The sequence below is a fragment of the Megalobrama amblycephala genome, linkage group LG21 (assembly GCF_018812025.1).
Source record: "Megalobrama amblycephala isolate DHTTF-2021 linkage group LG21, ASM1881202v1, whole genome shotgun sequence".
NCBI lineage: Eukaryota > Metazoa > Chordata > Actinopteri > Cypriniformes > Xenocyprididae > Megalobrama > Megalobrama amblycephala.
In genome coordinates this window covers 25,085,554-25,103,877 of record NC_063064.1, presented here as the reverse complement: position 1 = coordinate 25,103,877, position 18,324 = coordinate 25,085,554, and the positions used below count along the sequence as shown (strand labels likewise).

Here is an 18,324-nt window from a genome sequence, read left to right as displayed (position 1 = left end):
ATTGCACAAAAGGATCTTTACAATGTAAAAAAGGTTCTTTAGATCATTAAAATGTTCTTCACGCTAAGAAAATCACAGTTCTTTTAAGAACTCTTCGCTGAAAGGTTTTTTTGGGAACCAAATATGGTTCTTCTATGGCATCGCTGCAAAAACCTCCTTTTGGAACCTTTATTTTTAAGAGTGTACATTTAGCAAAATATGGCATCCCATAATGCAGTTCATTTTTGACTTTTGAAGCTGAATTTGACTATTCTTAAAAGATATACAACATATATTGCATTATATTTTGTATTATTCCATTCCAAAAAAAGCCTAGGTCAATAGTGTCTCCCCAAACCTGAACATGAATCTTTAGGTGACTGAAGCGCTGTTACCCTTGACACTTAACGTGATTTACCGGAGTAGGACATGTTCCTGGATCGATATCCTTGTCGGCCCTGGAACTGCATTCCAATCAACCAATCAGATTGTAGGGTTGAGGACATTTCCATTTCCATCTGATTTTAGGGGAAGGTGTAGGTTTTGGTCTGAGATTGTTTGATAGGATTGTTCTTTAACTTCAGAGAAGAGAAATAAATGGAAAGAATTAGTCAAGCAAACCGCTTTATGTATGTTTGTTTGGTTTTATTTTGATCATTTTGACAATTTCATCATGCATTATGAGTGCTATTTGTGTTCATTATGGTTTATATTCTAGATTTGTGCTGAATACACAGATCACCAGAATAAACACTTGCATCAAGTGCTGGAATCGTGCTGTGTTTTAATTAGTGATTTGCCATAATTACTGTAAATTTATTTAAGGAAATGTGATCCCTGCTGCACAACTCACTGACCATCAACATTCGCCTTTATCCACCATTTTAATATGCTGATTTGGTGCAGAAAAAAAAAAACATTTTATTATTATTATTAATGATGAAAACAGTTGTGCTGCTTAATGTTTTTTTGATGATGATAGGAATTTCAAAAGAACAGCATTTATTTGAAACTAAACACTTTTGTAACAATATAAAAGGCTGCTGTCACTTTTGATCAATTTAATACATCCTTGCTGAATGAAATATATATAAGCAATAAGGTACAAGAGGCTGTGCTGTATCATGAATAAGTCACGGCTGAATGGTGTTGTTTGGCACAACACGAAGCGGAGTGACTGCAACCCCTTCAGCCGTGACTTATTCATGATACAGCACTTGCCTCGAGTTTCTTTTATAAAACAATGAGCACACAATACAAATATTAAAGCAAAATATGTATTAATGCAACTTTCATGAAGTAAACTCTAATTAAAAGCTTTCCTTCCACCGGAAAAAATAGTCCCTGACCGTGAACAGCAAGAGAAGTTACATTATTACACCATTAGATGGCGGCATCAGTGTATCCGGATCGGGTATCGGCCGGGCGGGGCCGATCCAAATCCGATATCGTGCGTGTACTATTCTGTGTTATTGGTAAGCCCCACAAAAGGCACAAAAACATTAAAAAGCAGCATAAAGTTTTTGTGCGCTATATTCCAAATTCCATGGTTTAATTTGAGGCATACAGTGAGGCATACAGTTTATTAGGTAATTCAACACTTTTTATTATTAGTACTTGAATATCGGATCAGTATCGCATCGCCTGATACTGAATCCCAGGTATCGGAATCGGTATCAGAAGCAAAAAAGGCGGATTGGAGCATCCCTAAAAAGTACAAGATAATACATTGAACATTTAAATAGATGTTTTATTATGAACATAGGACTAACCTGAAGGAAAATGCCAAATCTGAATGCAGGTAATAAACTCGCTCACTCGATCTCTTTCTCACAATACTCTTCTACATAATACAGTAAGCTTCAATGAACAATATCAATTGAGAACATACAGTTTATGTTGTTAAGAGTGGATGCTAAGGTGTTGTGTAGTGATACACAGAATTGCTGGGTGAAGCGGTATATATATATATATATTATATATATAGTCTAGAAACTTTGTAACATGTAGATGTCTTTCAGAATCTGGAATATAAAACTTAATCAGAAAATTAAGTTTGCCAAGATGGGAATAAACACTAGCGCACTGTACATTGCAGTTCATAACACTGATTCTAATAGTACATTCTCACAGCGGCAAAAAGGCACTAAGACCTCATTATAGTTAACCAGGCCATAATAGCTCCCTGTCCAACAGAGCTGTAGTATCAGTACTGGGTCCCAAAATCACAAAGGTCAAGGAGCTTCACAAACAAGGAGGACTCATTAGTTCATTGTCCCATTAGCTTTGGCGTTAAGTGTTTTATTTCAGGTCTTTTGGGGTGAGTATGTGTTAGAGATGGAGAGTCATAAATCATAACATCATTGTGTATATGCAATGCTCAGAAGTATCCTAACTCTGTTCTGAATAACTATAATGTGTCTTGAGCAATCTGTGATATAGCCATTTTTCTCTCCTAATCACACCTATGCTTAGCTCTTATGCCTCATAAAAATAAAACTTAATTAAACAGACAAATAAAATACCACTCGTTATATCGTAATTGTTTACAGAGTAAACATCAGCCTTGAAAATGGCAACTTTATTTAAAATAACAGATTCTGTTATTATTTATTTTTAGCCCTCAATGTTATTCTAAGCCTGTACTGTTTTTTTTCCCCCCCTGGATTACAAAAGAAAACATTTTTAATCTTTATGCAGTGTATGTATTTATAGCTTTCATCAATTTTGCTATTTTACCAGTGTTGGAGATAACGCATTACAAGTAATGCAAGTTCTGTCTGTTCACATATCATGGCTTCAGTAGACTCAAAATACAGTGCCTAGATGTTACTTTTGTGGCCACTATGAATTGTCATTGTATGTAAAAGACAGTGTTTGGAAAAGTTACTTTTAAAAGTAATGCATTACACTATTGCGTTACTCCCCTAAAAAAGTAACTAATTGCATTACTTAGTTACTTTTTGTGGAAAGTAATGCATTACATTACTTCTGTGTTACTTTTTCTCATCTGGGCTGGGCTGTTTGTTTTAATAACAACAAAAAAGTTCTATTTTTGGCAAATGTAAAGGCCCTTTCACACCAAAAGTGAAACGAATAAGCCTCCGACTGAAGGAAATGCAAATTCATGCCTGTACACTAGAAGGCGCAGTTCAAACAAACAAGCCTTTCAGCTGTGCTGCCATTCTGGAATACAGAAGAATAGGATGCATAGAAGTAAATCGGTGCATTCCAAATGGGATATACTGGCCTCTGAAAGGCACTTCAGTGTGAAAACAATCATGGCCGCTATATTGAAGGGTCGTTCCAAACCGAAGTGCTCAAAACTGGCCACTTCAAAGGGCCCTTTGGAATGAAGGATTTCGAAGGGTACAACTGATGGACACTTCGGGCCCCCATGATCCTTTGCACAAAGAAGTTGTTTGGGCGTCACAGAATGGGTACAGGAGGCTCTGAGTTCGATTTTACCTATAAATGTATGCATAGTATTTTTCTATATTTTCTAATTTCTATACGAGTTAGATTTGGTGCATTATTATGCGACATTGTACTTAAACAAAAATACTTTACAGCTACCTTTATCAGTCCATTCAAATGTTTCAAATACATAGACACAATATACAAGGTGCGATAAACCAAAAATAAATAAATAAAGTAACGTTAAACAAAAGGTGCAGCTTGCACAATCGTTCAGAGCGTGTTTTTTGGGGGGTAAACCAGCGTACAAAATGTGTGACGAAGGCGTCTCTTGATTGTCTTGTAAAGATGACGCAGAATTGCTTTCCAAAAAGAGTTTGTTTCCCTCTCCGGAGGGTAAACCCTTTGGGGCATAGGGATGAGCCCTTCATTGAACGCAGGGAATGAGTAAATGTACGCTCACATTTAGTCAACACCTAGTCTAGAATAACCATCATGTTCACACAGCACACACAACGCCCTTATTCCCGATTTCTCTCAACATGGGACAGGAGAGCTGTCAGTCAATAAATGGGAAAACAGTAATTTAGGCTACTTATTTGAAAAAGTAACTCAGATATTTTTTGTAAATTGAAAAGTAATGCATTACTTTACTAGTTACTTGAAAAAAGTAATCTGATTACATAACTGTAAGTTATTTACTGAAAATCTTTCTGTTAGCAACTGTTCTGTTCATTTAAACTAATTTTCTCACTTATAATAATGTTCAGAATTTGGTTTGCCTCAGTTCCTATTTGCAGTCAGCACAGTTTGTAATTTTTAACAGTTTCTTCAAAGATAAATGGCATATAGAAATGCGCTGCAATGCCAAAAGTCCAATGTGTTCCAGCCCCTAACTGAATAATATCCAATCAGTTTTTATAATTTTATGACCACATTTGACTGAAAATCACTGTGTACAATTATTTACTATTTTATTGTTTTATTTAACTGCATTTTAAAACATAAATGTAGTTTTAAATTACAATTTCTTAATTAAAAAATTATGTATTTATTGTTTTATTTTAACTACTTTTTTATGTTTGAATTATTAAATTTATAACTTGTTCCTTCATTTTATTTTTGTCACCCCTTGTCTTCCATACGAGATTTCCTGTCCATTTGATGAGATTACGTTTATTTGTCTGAGAATTTTGGCTACTTTTATTGTGCTTTTCCAGCTGTTCTCTCCCTTTTGTAGCCCTGTCAAAAATTCTTCAATTTCTGTTTGTATTCCCCATAAAAATAACCACATACAGGATGAGTAAATGAATGACAAAATGTGCACTTTTGATTGAACTACTCCTTTAAGCTAAAGCATGACTGTTGAAATGCACAGGACACATTCTGAATGTAATGAAGAGATGAATAAAACCCAGTCTGCCCTGTCTGCCTTCCGCCTGCAGGTCTCAATCTTCCATCCGCCCGCTGTGAGACAGCCAACCCACCCCGAGGAGAGACAGACAGCTCCACTCAGGCATAGATCTGAGCTCACCGTGGCCGCAGAATGTGCGGTGATTAGAGTAATGTGGGTTTTTTCTGAGCCCATCGGCAGCCGTGGCAGGTCGGGGAGCAGAACAGGCAGATAAGAGCCAGCGGTGAGGAGTTTTAATTAAATAACGGGACATTATACGGCTGGATTATCCGAGTCTCTAGCGTGAGGACGCAGAGCTGTAGGACGACCGGACAATGGGAATGCTGAGCAGAGCAAGACTGGACATGGGCCAAAAGAGGACAGGGAGAGAGACAGAGAGACAGGAGAAAAGGCTGAAATCCAGCGGTTGTGTATGTGTGGGTGCAACAGACAGTGAAAGCGAAGACACAAACCACATACGTGCCGTGAACCTCACCACATACACACATACTGAACCGAGCTGGTGCAGCAGAGCTCTAATGAGGCTGAACAGAAGATCTGGACTTGAGGTTAAATCAATGATGTGTGTGTCTGAGCCACCGACACACTAAATGCCAGTTACTGCACGCACACACATATACACACAGGTGAAATAATTAGCCTCACTGCTCCACACCGTTATCAAAGAAATGGCATCATTACATGACCACTCTTTTTTTCCCTCAATCGCCCCCTACTGTTCCCATTCCTGCTGCTAGACAAACAGAAGTCCAGCCCTCACCAGGGTTTGGACAAGAGTTTACTTCATTTACATTTTTACCATGCTTTCTCATCGAAAGGACTTAATAAGATGCACAAGTCACAACAATACCACCAGGACAGGTAGCTGAGAATGCAAAACAGTGCCTCGAACAGCAAGAAGCAGCTCATGTAGCAAGTGTAAATACATTGAACTTCTAATCCCGTTGCCAATAAATGAATACAAAGCTGGGCTGCTACTGTACAAGTGCTGACTTAGAAGATACAAATGAGTCCCTAAAGACAAGTAAAGACAATGAAAGCAAGGCATTTGCAATGCAAGTATGGAGGTGATTACATTTTATTAACAATACTGGGCTGGACAACATCAGTGGTGTGTTAGGGGCTGTTCCAACACAATCTCATGAGAAAACATGTCTATTTTATAAGCTGGCCATTTCTTTTGAATCTGTGCCATGTGATTCATACAGAAATGTAAGAGTTTTAAGAAAAAACATAAGCATGAAGGTTCACCCCTAAAACCTATCCATCAGTGGTGCGTAGGCAGATGGTACGAAAATGTACAAATTCATATGAATTAGCCACCAATTAAATTATAATTACAAACTGCCATCGGCTGTTCTCACAGAACATTTTTTGCATTCTACTGAGCTTCTTGTCCATTGTTTTTCAATGTAAAAATGCACTACATGGACATGTTTGACATCTTTTGTAACATCTGGTACATGATACAGCATTCTATAAACACAGGGCTCAAGTTAAAAGTTCAGCTTTTAAAGCGAAAGTGACATGTCAAGGTCAAGTATGGAAACCCTTACTCTAAATCTGTCCTCTGCATTTAACCCATCCAAGCTAGTGCACACATATTAGGAGTAGTGAGTAGTGAACACACACACACTTACTGCAAACCGTGGACACGCACACCCGGAGCAGTGGGCAGTCATTTTTGCTGTGGCGCTTGGGGAGTGATTGGCAGTTAGGTACCTTGCTCAAAGGCACCTCAGTCATTCCCTGCCGGTATTGAGAATCAAAACCACAACCATCAGGTTATCAGTCTGACTCTCTAACCATTAGGTCACAACTGCCCCTAAAAGTTTCATTCAGCTGCCCTGCATTTCATGTTTTTGCATTGAAAAAATGGAAATGGAAAAAAACCCAGCAAGGTCTCGAGACGCTTTTTTTAAAAGTTGAACAGCTCCATGTAAACTGGAAGGATGCCAGTTTTAACACTCTGAGGTCTAAAAACGCGCCGGCGCGTTTTGCAGGTTTTTTTTCACATTGCAGCAAAACAGACTTAAAATACTCCGTCATTTTTTGTCATAGAAACATAAGTAATACATCAATTGAAACTATAGAATATCTCCTTTTATTTGTATACACTCAGAGTAAAAACAAAATGTTGTGCTTTTTGTAAAATAAAGAAAACTAACATGATGCGTGATCTCTCATCTCCCTCTGAACGAAGTCCAATCTGATAGTTCTCAGAAAATGAAGTGTAACTTAGTGAATACTAATCACAAAAAATTCATACTTATGTCTAACAAAACGTTGAAATGTCAGGTTTTAAATCGTGCAAGTCAAATCGAAAACAAACATTCTGTGTTTATGTAATCTGTATGAAAAGAGAGCCATGTCAGAAGTCCGTGATTCAGCTCATTACCCACTAATGCGGCCACGCCCACGGAGCCAGCGCTATTCACAGGCAAATTCAGAGACAACACATGCATTCATCATCTCAATCGTGTATTTATTGCCTTGAAAATTGTTTATCTGGATGAAAAAGCCATGGTTAGCGATCTCTGGAAGACATTCAGTAAATTCCTGTTTGTTTTCTTCTATTGATAAGTTTTAAGTGAGTTTTTGTTTCTTTAGCGCCCTCCGGCTGTAGTATGAATTGGTAAACACCATTCATGGAATATCGTCTTCTTCTTAGGTGAATTTGTGGACTAAAATGCACAGAGCGCCCTCCGGCTGCAGTATGAATTGCAAACACCAGCGCTCATAGAGATAACAATGAATATTAAATAAAAAATAACTCCTCTGTATAGAAAATTGACATAAACATATGAGAATCCTATATTTCTCCAAATGTGCATGCTTTTAAACTAAAAGCCTATATTTAGACTCTTTGCATCACAGAAATACATTATATTTTAAAGTATAATATAAAACTATTATTTTATATTGTAATAAAATTTTTCTGTATGTTTCATATACCATGATGAGCTTGAGACATCACAGAAGTTTTTTTTCACAGCCTACCTGACTGAAATGCCTCATTAATATGCAAGTCTTTTCAGGTCATTACTATTCAATTCTTTTGTCTTCACAGGTGAGAATGAGCCATTATTCATGGAGATTCACGCCTCCTCGCATACCGTGTTTCTTGGCAAAAAGTGTCTTACAAAAACTAAATCAGTATATTGTTATAAATGAAAGAGTAGTCAGCATAATTTTTACATAATTTTGAAGCAAAAACTCTAGTCTACAACCTTCAATACCCAAAAGTCTTGTGAACACAGATTTAATATACTTTTATTGGCCTTATATCAGTGACTTAAGTTTTTTGTTTTTTCAGTAACCACGCATAAACGTTATTCCTTCAAAAACACAAACATGTACACACATGTTCCTCACATATTATGGTAGCCTAGTTTGTGCTGAATACAGTGTAATGACACTTGTGTCATTAATATGTTTATGAACAACTGAAAAAAGCACAAATGTCAGGGCATGTCAAAACTTCTCCAGGCCCCAAATCAGCCTCAGACTCCAGAGGGTTAAAGAATGTATAACCGAGTTTCCACCAAAATTACCCGGAACAATTTGTCCCAGGAATTTTTTCCCCCCAGACCTATTTTGTCCTCCGCATATAAGCTTAATAAAGCCCGAACCTCATCGTCAGTCCATTGGTTGTATTTTTTTAAACTCCATTGTTGAATAGCAAACAACTCTTACTGCACGCACTACAACAGACTTTTAAAAAAAACGATGGTTGAAATAAAATGCTGCTTGGAGTCAACCAATCAAAATGCAACATGAACTCAACCAATCATGATGTTCAGCACGCAAGTCCCACCCCTGATAGTTCTGGAACTTTGAAAAAGTACTACCAAAGTCCCTTTAAGACAAGTCATTTCACTCGGCGGCCATCTTTGAAACGCCTCTCGGGCATCCTGGGCATCATGCAATCTCTTTGAATGGGGAAACATCAAATTGTTCCAAAACTGTTCGCCAACCGTAAGATTAAATTTCATATTTGAAATCACCAATGAAATCTAACAACAACCGGCTCATAAATGTAGTTTCTAAATGCTCGAATCATGACAAAAAACTGTATTTTTCAGGCTGGATCAAGCTAATGAGCATGCGCAGACCTAAATGCGCGTCTCTTCGGAGGCGCGCGTCAGACTGTTTCTATAGAAACCAGTGATTCTAACGGCCGCTGAAGTGACGCGATGACTTTACCAGTCGGCGATTGGCTCTTATTTAGAAGGCGGGACTTATTCCGCCATATTGCGCGTTACACTTTCTCCCATTCAAAACAATACGAGTGACACGTCTTGTGTAATTCTATAGTCTTTGGTACTACCTAGCGAGCAGGTACTTTCAGAGGGGAATTTTTTTTTACCTGGAACTTCATTTAGAACCTGGTTCCTGCGGTTGAAACACACCAAGAACCACCCCAAAGTTCCTAGTTCCTGGATAAAGTTCCTGCGGTGGAATTATGGCTCATGCGAATGTACATGGAACAGTACATGGAAGAGGTTTACTCATGTAAACATTTTAATTTGCTTAATCCTACTATTGGTTTAGGCTACATGTAAACATAGTTAATGTTAAGCCACTAGCACACTGGCAATGGTCTCCTGTTTGTCTTGCAACATTTATAGATTATACATAAGGGATCAAAACTCATCTCATATGCAGCTTTGTCTACAGGTTAAGAAAACCAGATTGAGAGGTTACAGGATGTAGTTTATGCCATATGATGATGGCAAAATCGAGATTAATGAGCGTTATGTTTTAGCAATCTTTCTTATGCGTTAAAGGGGACCTATTATGCAAAATTCATTTTATAAGGTGTTTGAACATTGATGCGTGTTCGCAGTGTGTCTCTTCAAATGAGACGATTCAGATTCTCCCCTACATTGACATCATCATAGGAGAAGCCCCTCCCACAACCTGAGTGAGAAGCCCAGAGTCTGCCATTTCTGTATCCTTGCTATTATGAACCAGTCTCCATAGACTCCCGCCATGTAGCACAAATCGTCCAAACACCAGACTGCTTCGCAAACAAAGGTCTGTTCAATGCTGGGTTTTCAAAGGTTGATTGTGAAGGATGGGTCAATATCAACGCTTTGTGCTCATACTTCATATCCAGAACTGATGCTGCCGTCATGTGCTATTAGAATTATCATAAACAAGAATTTCCTTGTAAAAAATTGCACATGAATGCCCTTTCTGATATTTTTGGTGCACAAGATTGTCCTGTTTTGTTGTTGCTGGTATGCCGGCGGTGCGGACCATGAGTTCTTGAAACTCTGCCCTGTTCTGGAAATAGGGCCGGGAGCAACAGCTCATTTGCATTTAGAGGGACACTCAAAAATGTCATGTTTTTGCTCACACCCAAAATGTGGCAGTTTTAACATGCTATAATAAATGATCTGTGGAGTGTTTTGAGCTAAAACTTCACATACAAACTCTGGGGACACCAGAGACTTATTTTATATTTTGTAAAAAGGGGCACAACAGGTCATCTTTAAATTACACTTTAAATAGCTTAGTTTTCCCCAAGATATGTAGATATAGTACAATTTTGGCTGTTTATACACCAAATGTTCATTTCAGTTGCCTCCAATTTTGTTTTCTTATAATTGTCTTGGTTCTCTTGTGTCTGGCCTGGTTTGAGTGAACTGAATTCTAGCAATCCATGGCTGTTGCTGTTCACAGCATGATTGATTATCCATAAAACATGCTTGGCACTGCTGAGTTATGGTTGAAGAACAGCCAATAAATTGTTTTAGATGGCTTATTACAACAATGTTACTGGACTGGCATATTAAATTATTGTGGACTTGTAAACTAGGGTGCTTTTTTGAAATGAGCTCATTAAATTGGTGATAATTATGTTCCTTATAGTCTCTCTAAACACTAACACTGCTGTCAGTGTGTATATTTAGGCTGATGTAAATATTGTCATCTATCAGATATGATTACGGTCATAATGTGGCTTAGTTAAACATAACCACTAAGCCTTTATATCTGATTATTGAAAGCAAGTGAACTTACACTTCTTTCAAAAATGATTTAGAGACAGCACAAAGTTTACATGATGTAATTAGTAAAATTGCACATTTATTTAAAGCAAACAAAATTTATCTAAAAAAACCCAAATTCTGAACATTTAGTAATACTGTTATCTATTGGTGATGGGGATTTTTCAGTGACTCTTTCTGAAGAAGGATTTCAAAAGAAGATATTTTGAAGAATGTTGGTAACCAAACAGTTGACTACTGTGTTCGGCAGTAGAAAGAAATTCATACAGGTTTGGAACAACTTGAGGGTGAGATGACACTTTTGAGTGAACTGTCATTTGGAACTTGTATAAAAATATGAGATATTAAACTACAGCACTCATGTTCATGTGAACATATATATATATATATATATATATATATATATATATATATATATATATATATATATATATATTTTTTTTTTTTTTTTTTCTGTCTGTGAAATAATACTTTTTGAGAGAGAAAAAGTTTAAACCTTTTTTTTTATTAATATTTATTGTTGTGACTTCCAAATTTATTTTTGTAATATCAGTTGCATCAGATAAAACCACTCACGTAAAAACAAAACAAAGTGTGGTGGCTTAACATGTTTGGTCAGATGGTGTCTTCTTGTTACTTGGCTAGAACAAGCTGCAGTCTGGACCAGACAAAGAAAACAAAGGAACAGCAACCCTCTCCTACTCAAATTATATCCCCTTCAAACTAATTTGAAAAGAGCAACTGCGTGCGTTTGCGTTTGTTTGTGTACATGTGTGCCTTTGACCCTCCTTCACCCGGTCTGTCCCATGATGAGTCCACAAAGAGGAGAGGTCTTCACCTCCAAAACCGTCAACAGCCTGGCTCTCCCGGGACTCTCATGCAACTCCATGAAAAGACATGTCGAGTTTGAAAAATAGAGACGGCACATAGAGGAGAAAGGGACAGGTGGACAGAAAGAGAGCAAGGCAAACAGAGAAAAATAGCTGGAGAGAAGAACATTTCAAATAAGACAGCAGAAATGAAAAAACGTAGGCCTACATGACAGAGACCGAAAGAAAGAAGCTGACGCAGATTGTGTGGGATGTTGTGGAGGACAGAAGGAGGGAGGGTAGAAAAGGGAGAGAAGGTTACATACCTGGAAACGACGGGGACCGAGTTGGGAAGAAGTGAGTCATAAGTACCATGTTTACACTCAAAAGTACAATGGCTGATTTGCCTATTTCAGCCTTGAGACTTCAAGCAATGAACTTTACCTGCTGTCAGACTTGTTCACAGATAATCTATGCCTTGATCAAAATTCTGTGCATTGTGAACTAAAGCCAATGTCAAACTGAGCAATTGAAATTCATAGATTCAGCTGATGTAAGGTTCAGAAATCTGAGAAATTTTCACCATATAATGAACTCAGACTGACAAACAGTAACAAAGGTGTTTTAGTTGCTATAAAGGTAGATTCAAATCTACCTTTACAAAAAAGTACTGTGGTGGTATGGTGCAGTTATGGTGTCAGATTGTAATACTAGGGTACTTTGAAATATATAATAGTACTTCCAAAAATGCCTTCAGAAAAACATTATACTATCATGTTATCTTTTGGTATGTGTCCTGAAACATAAAAAAGCATGATACAGTATGTGTTCAAAAACATAATTATGTTGTTTTGTTAATTGTTAGTCTATATTACAAATAACCTGTTTGGTATTAATGCAAGTGTACATTTTTTTCTATTCTAAGTATAGATGTATCTCTGATTTGAATTCTGAACATTATCTCTTATGGGTTCATGCAGCAGAGGAGAGGAGGACATTGTTAAAAAGAAGAGATGGATAAATCTGGACATGACTGGGCAAAAGTCCACCCAGGGAAGGAAAGGTGAGGAAAGGGCGGAAATGAAAGATAAACAGACAAATTGGAAAGTCTTAAAAGTGACAAAGGGAAAAAAAAAGTTAAAGGGAATTAAACCAGAATTCAGACTTCACACTCACAAACTTTTAAACCTGACATGAAATAAGAAATTTTGAGAATTGTTAGTAGATATTGTGGTGAATATTTAGATGGTTAGAAGTGATGATACCTAATATATTTTGTTTTGTATTTCTGTGGTGTTGTAATAGTTCCCTTTCAAGGGAACTGGCGCTGCATCAAGCACTTTGGGAACGCCTCTGCGTGATTGCGTCGTGAAGCACATGTGAAATCTGTCCAATGGTGTGGCGGAACGTCATAGGCGGGTGACGTCATGACCAGGAAACTATAAAGCACACCTGACCCAAACAGAGTTAGCTTATGTGTCTTGAGCAAGCACTATATGTGAAACTGTCTGTCTTATTTACTGTTGTTTGTCTACCAAGTTATTCAAGCACACACATTTAAGACATTATGGCGACTAAGCAAGTGCAGCAATTCAGGCCGTGTGCACCTCCTTGTCCTTGCTACATCACGGCGGGAGATGCACACGAGCTTTGTGTTGTTTGCCTGGGAGTGGAGCATGCACAGTCAGCTCTCGAGGGAGCTGGCTGTGTGCACTGCGAGCAAATGTCAATGAAGACGATCCGCTCCCGCCGGGCGCTTTTCGAGGAAAGCGGTTCGGTTTGCGCTCCCCAAGGCTCGCGTCGTGGGGCTCGCAAATGGATCTCGCAGAGGGGTTAGAGATGGGCCCCGCCCTTTCTCTGCCTTTACCTGCGGGACCCAGCGGTTCATTTCAGGAGGCAGAAGCACGCTCTGCGGTTTCTTCTGCCCCTGGTGAAGCGCCGATGCTGCAGCGCTCCAGTTCCGTGTCGGGGCTTGCCATTTTTCCCGACCTCCACACCGAGGTGTCGAGGTCGTAGAACAGACCCATGTCCTATCGGGTCTTTAGTCCGCAGATATCGAATAACAGCAATATAATGGAACTAAAAAGGCATGGTTATGGGGAAATCGGTCTTTTCTTCTCGATGCTCCACTAACACCGCCTGGCCTCTTCGGCGATTCAGTTAACACAGTCGTCAAGAGGTTTCAGGAAGCTAAAAAACAGACGGCTGCTTTTTCTAAATTTCTTCCCCGCCAATCTCAGGTCTCTGGGACTGCTAGTCAAAAAGTGCAGTCCCAGCCAAGTACGAGCTCCTCATATCGGGCGCAACAAAAAGTCAGCGTTGCTTCCCGCACCCCCCCACAGAAAGACTGGGGGTCGGGTCAGCGCTCACAACCGAAGTCGACCAAGGGTAAGACAGATCTGAGGGCTGTCATTATCCAACGGGAGGCTTTGGGTAAAAAAGTCCTGACGCCAGTGGTATCAGGCCTTTGAGGGCCGTCACCTCCGGGGTGAGTCTGTGTCCACCTCAGTGCACGGTGCCCGTCTCCCCTCGGTGCCCTCAGGGGGTCGTTCTTGATTTCCTTGATTTCTTTTCCAAGGCCCGGTGTTGGGGGCTCCTTGTCGTCCCGTAACACTAACGACGGATGCATCTTTCCTGGAACATAAACCAGTTGGAGATGATGGCTGTGTTCCTGGCACTCAAACATTTCCTCCCAGATCTCAGGGGCCATCATGTGTTGGTCCGCACGGACAACACAGCGGTGGTCTCTTACATAAACCATCAGGGGGGTCTGCGGTCACGCCCCTTATGCAAGTTGGCACACCAGATCCTTCTGTGGGCCCAGGGAAAGTTGCTGTCAGTCAGGGCAGTATACATCCCAGGGCATCTGAATCAGGAAGCAGACATCCTGTCAAGGCAGGGGCTGAGGCCAGGGGAGTGGAGACTCCACTCTGAGGTGGTGGAGATCCTTTGGGAGCACTTCAGGAAAGCGGATGTAGACTTGTTTGCGTTGGAAATGACCCAATGTCCCCTATATTTCTCCCTTACACATCCAGCCCCCCTGGGGTTGGACGCCATGGTGCAGACGTGGCCGAGGCTGCGTCTGTATGCCTTTCCCCTGATTGCCCTGTTTCCGGGAGTTTTGGAGAGAGTGCGCCAGGACGGGGTCTCTGAGGGGGCACAGCTCATAGATTCTGGTCTCCCTACTGAGGTAGTGGAGACCATGCTCCATTCCAGAGCTCCCTCCACGAGGAGGCTTTATTCCTTGAAATGGAATGTTTTCTCTTCATGGTGTAGAGAACGTAACTTTGATCCTGTTAACTGCCCAGCCGGTACAGTTCTGGAGTTTCTTCAAGAAAAGTTTTCTTCTGGTTTGTCTCCTTCTACGCTAAAGGTCTACGTGGTTGCCATTGCGGCTAACCATGTGCCTTTAGAGGGTGCTTCTCTTGGCAGACACCCATGGGTTACTCGCTTCCTTCTTGGTACTCTGAGGTTGAGGCCTGTGGCATGTCAGAGAGTTGCGACCTGGGACTTGGCCATAGTGTTGGAGGGCCTATCTATTGCTCCGTTTCAGCCTATTGAAGAGGTTCATGTAAAGTTTCTCACTCTAAAGACTCTTTTCCTCCTCGCTATCTCGTCGTTAAAGAGAATTGGTGACCTACAAGCCCTTTCGGTCTCACCATCTTGCTTGGACTTTGCGCCAGGCATGGTTAAATCCTTCCTCTTTCCTTGGGAAGGTTATGTTCCTAAGGTCCCCACTAATGTGGCGGGCCTTACTATGTTGCAGGCCTTTTGTCCTCCTCCATTTCTGGATCCAGACCAGGAAAGTCTTCATTTGCTGTGCCCTGTCAGGGCTTTGGATGCCTAAGTCCACAGAGCTGCCCTGTGGTGTAAAACGGATCAACTGTTCGTGTGCTTTGGGGCCCCACGTAAGGGGCACCCAGCATCCAAGCAAACGTTGAGTAAGTGGGTAGTTGAGGCTATCTCACTTGCGTATGAGTCTGCCGGACATCCTTCACCACTTAAGGTCTGTGCTCACTCTACATGGAGTATGGCGGCGTCTTTGGCCTTATTGTCTGGAGTGTCCCTCCAAGAAGTTTGTGATGCGGCGGGTTGGTCCTCGCCACACACCTTTGTTAGGTTTTAAAACCTAGATGTGGTCTCGACCCCGGGGTCAAGAGTGCTGGAGTCTTAGTGTGTGCTGGACAGTTTCACAAGGACAGGCACTTGGTTTTATGGCAGCGTGGGTATCTCGTTCCCAAAGCGCTTGACACAGCGTCTCGTTTCCTCTCAGGGAACCATGGTTACATAGGTAACCTGAGACGTTTTCAATGGACTTTATTGAAACATAATTCTTGAACTCTTATTGGTCCAAAATAAATAAATAAATAAATAAATACATTCTTTCTTTCTTTCTTTCGTTTGTTTCACCTCATCAATTTAATGGACTTTATTGAAACATAATTCTTGAAATCTTAATGGTCCAAAATTCATTCATTCATTCATTCTTTAGTTCGTTTGTTTCACCTAATCAATTTATTGAAACAATTCTTCAAATCTCAATGGTCCATTATTTCATTCATTTTCTTTTCTTTCTTTCTCTCTTTCTTTCTCTCCTTTTCTTTTTCTTTCTTTCTTTCTTTCTTTCTTTCTTTCTTTCTTTCTTTCTTTCTTCTCATTAATTCAACTGACTTTACTGAAACACCATTCTTGAAATCTCATTGGTCCAAAATGTATTAATTAATTTATTAATTAATTAATTCTCTTTCTTTCTTTCTTTCTTTCTTTCTCTTTCTTTCTTTCTTTCTTTCTTTCTTTCTTCAATGGACTTTATTGAAACTTTCTTGAAATCTCATTGGTCTTTCTTTCTTTCTTTCTTTCTTTCTACAGTGAATAAAAACAGAAGGAAAATAGTTTTCTTAAAGATAGAAAGAGATCATGACAGCGGTTGGAATCAGTCAACTCATCACATCAGTGAACTTCATAGAAACATCACTCCTGTCATCAATAACACATGTACTCAGATAGGTACACATGACATGTAAATCTGCAGGGACTTAATGTCATTTGTTCATAGTTCAAATTCTCTCTGCTCTGCACAAAAAGGTCGAGGGATGAACGGACACACACACACACACACACACACACACACACACACACACACACACACACACACACACACACACACACAGAGTGTTTGATAATGCCGCTCAGAGGCGCATGCGAAGTCTGAACACATGTGACAGGCAAACGTCCGTTTGATCCCATGCCCGCCTGGGCACATATTACTCAGTCTGAGCTAAAGCAGATCCCCCATGGCTTGAATCTCTGTGAGCTTACCCTGCTCTGGGTGGCAGAGAGATAATAACTAAGAACGAAAGGCAAATAAAGAGAGAGATCTGTCTATTTTGCACATATGTTAAGCGTGGCCCGATATGCGGACGTGTCACATTGCAGCCGCATTAGTGTCTTTTGTGCATGTGTGGGAGATAGGAAGCTGCTACAATGAGACAGTTTAACCATGTCAAATAAAATCCTCCGCTTTGAGTTAAAGAGGGGGCAGAGAACCCGCAATAAAGCCTCAAAGAACAATGTTTTGTGGTCTGCTGTTTTGTGAAGGATATGAATAGCTGTAGGCAAAGAAATGGAAGCATTCTCTTATAAACATTATATAATTATGCTCTCTCTGGAGTATTGTGCTTTTTTAAGTGTAAATGTTGAAGATAGGAGGCTAAGGGAACAGAGTGAGTCAGTGTAACTTCTTTTAAACTTTCTAAGAGAACTAAAAGTACGTAGTATGTGGTAAAATGGGTTGCGAGCACCATTTCATGTTGACTATAAAGGGTATATTGAAGATGAGAAGCTATTCTAAATATGCCAGTGTTACTTATTTTGAACTTAGTAAGAGAACTTAAAGTGATTTGCAGTCTTAAAGCCATAGTTCATCCACAAATGAAATTTTGTCATCAAAGAAGATGCCTCAGTGTTTTTGTTTTTCGTACACTGTTGTTTGGACCCCACTGACTTACAAAATATCATCTTTTGTCTTCCACAGAACAAAGAAAGTTGTACAGGTTTGAAACAATTATGAGGGTGAGTAAATGATGACAGAATTTTTATTTTTGGCTGAACTATAACTTTTTGGAGAAAAACGTCTGCTTAAAGGATTAATCCACTTTCAAATAAAATTTTGACCTTCAACCGTTTGGAGACCACTGAAGTCCACTATAAGGAGAATAATCCTGGAATGTTTTCTTCAAAAACCTTCATTTCTTTTCAACTGAAGAAAGAAATATCTGCTGAATATCCTGTTTCCCTTTAAAATGCATCACATTATGAAAGTAAAATGGGTCGTGAATGCCATTTTATTTTGAGTTTTAAGGGATAGTTCGCCCAAAAATGAAAATGTGCAGTTAGTTTACTCACCCTCAGACCATCCAAGATGTAGGTGACTTATTTTCTTCAGCAGTGAAGATGATTTTTAGCGTGGTCCTTGGTGATTCAATGGCTATCATGACATACCGTCATTTTGAGTCAAAATCAAAAAACAAAACATATACAGTCATAAATATTAATACCAGTGGATTCTGACGATTGATTGAGGTCTTATGAAGCGAAACGATCAGTCTGTTATTTACAGCATCATTACCTGTAACGTTAATCCATAGCCTCTGTAAGCGATGAGATTGCGCAAGCAAACGTAATCTTA

General features: G+C 39.5%; 1 protein-coding gene and 1 long non-coding RNA gene across 5 annotated transcripts in view; one reads left to right on the top strand and one right to left on the bottom strand.

Moving 5' to 3' along the window:
• The window catches only part of LOC125256277, a 33,915-nt gene extending 27,146 nt beyond the window's left edge, over positions 1–6,769 (top strand). The window contains exon 5 of the long non-coding RNA XR_007182085.1: positions 4,842–6,769. This is a non-coding gene — a long non-coding RNA (uncharacterized LOC125256277). The remainder of the gene's footprint in view (positions 1–4,841) is intronic.
• nkpd1 (NTPase, KAP family P-loop domain containing 1) overlaps positions 1–18,324 on the bottom strand; it is a 107,471-nt gene that overhangs the window by 27,697 nt on the left and 61,450 nt on the right. The window lies entirely within an intron of this gene.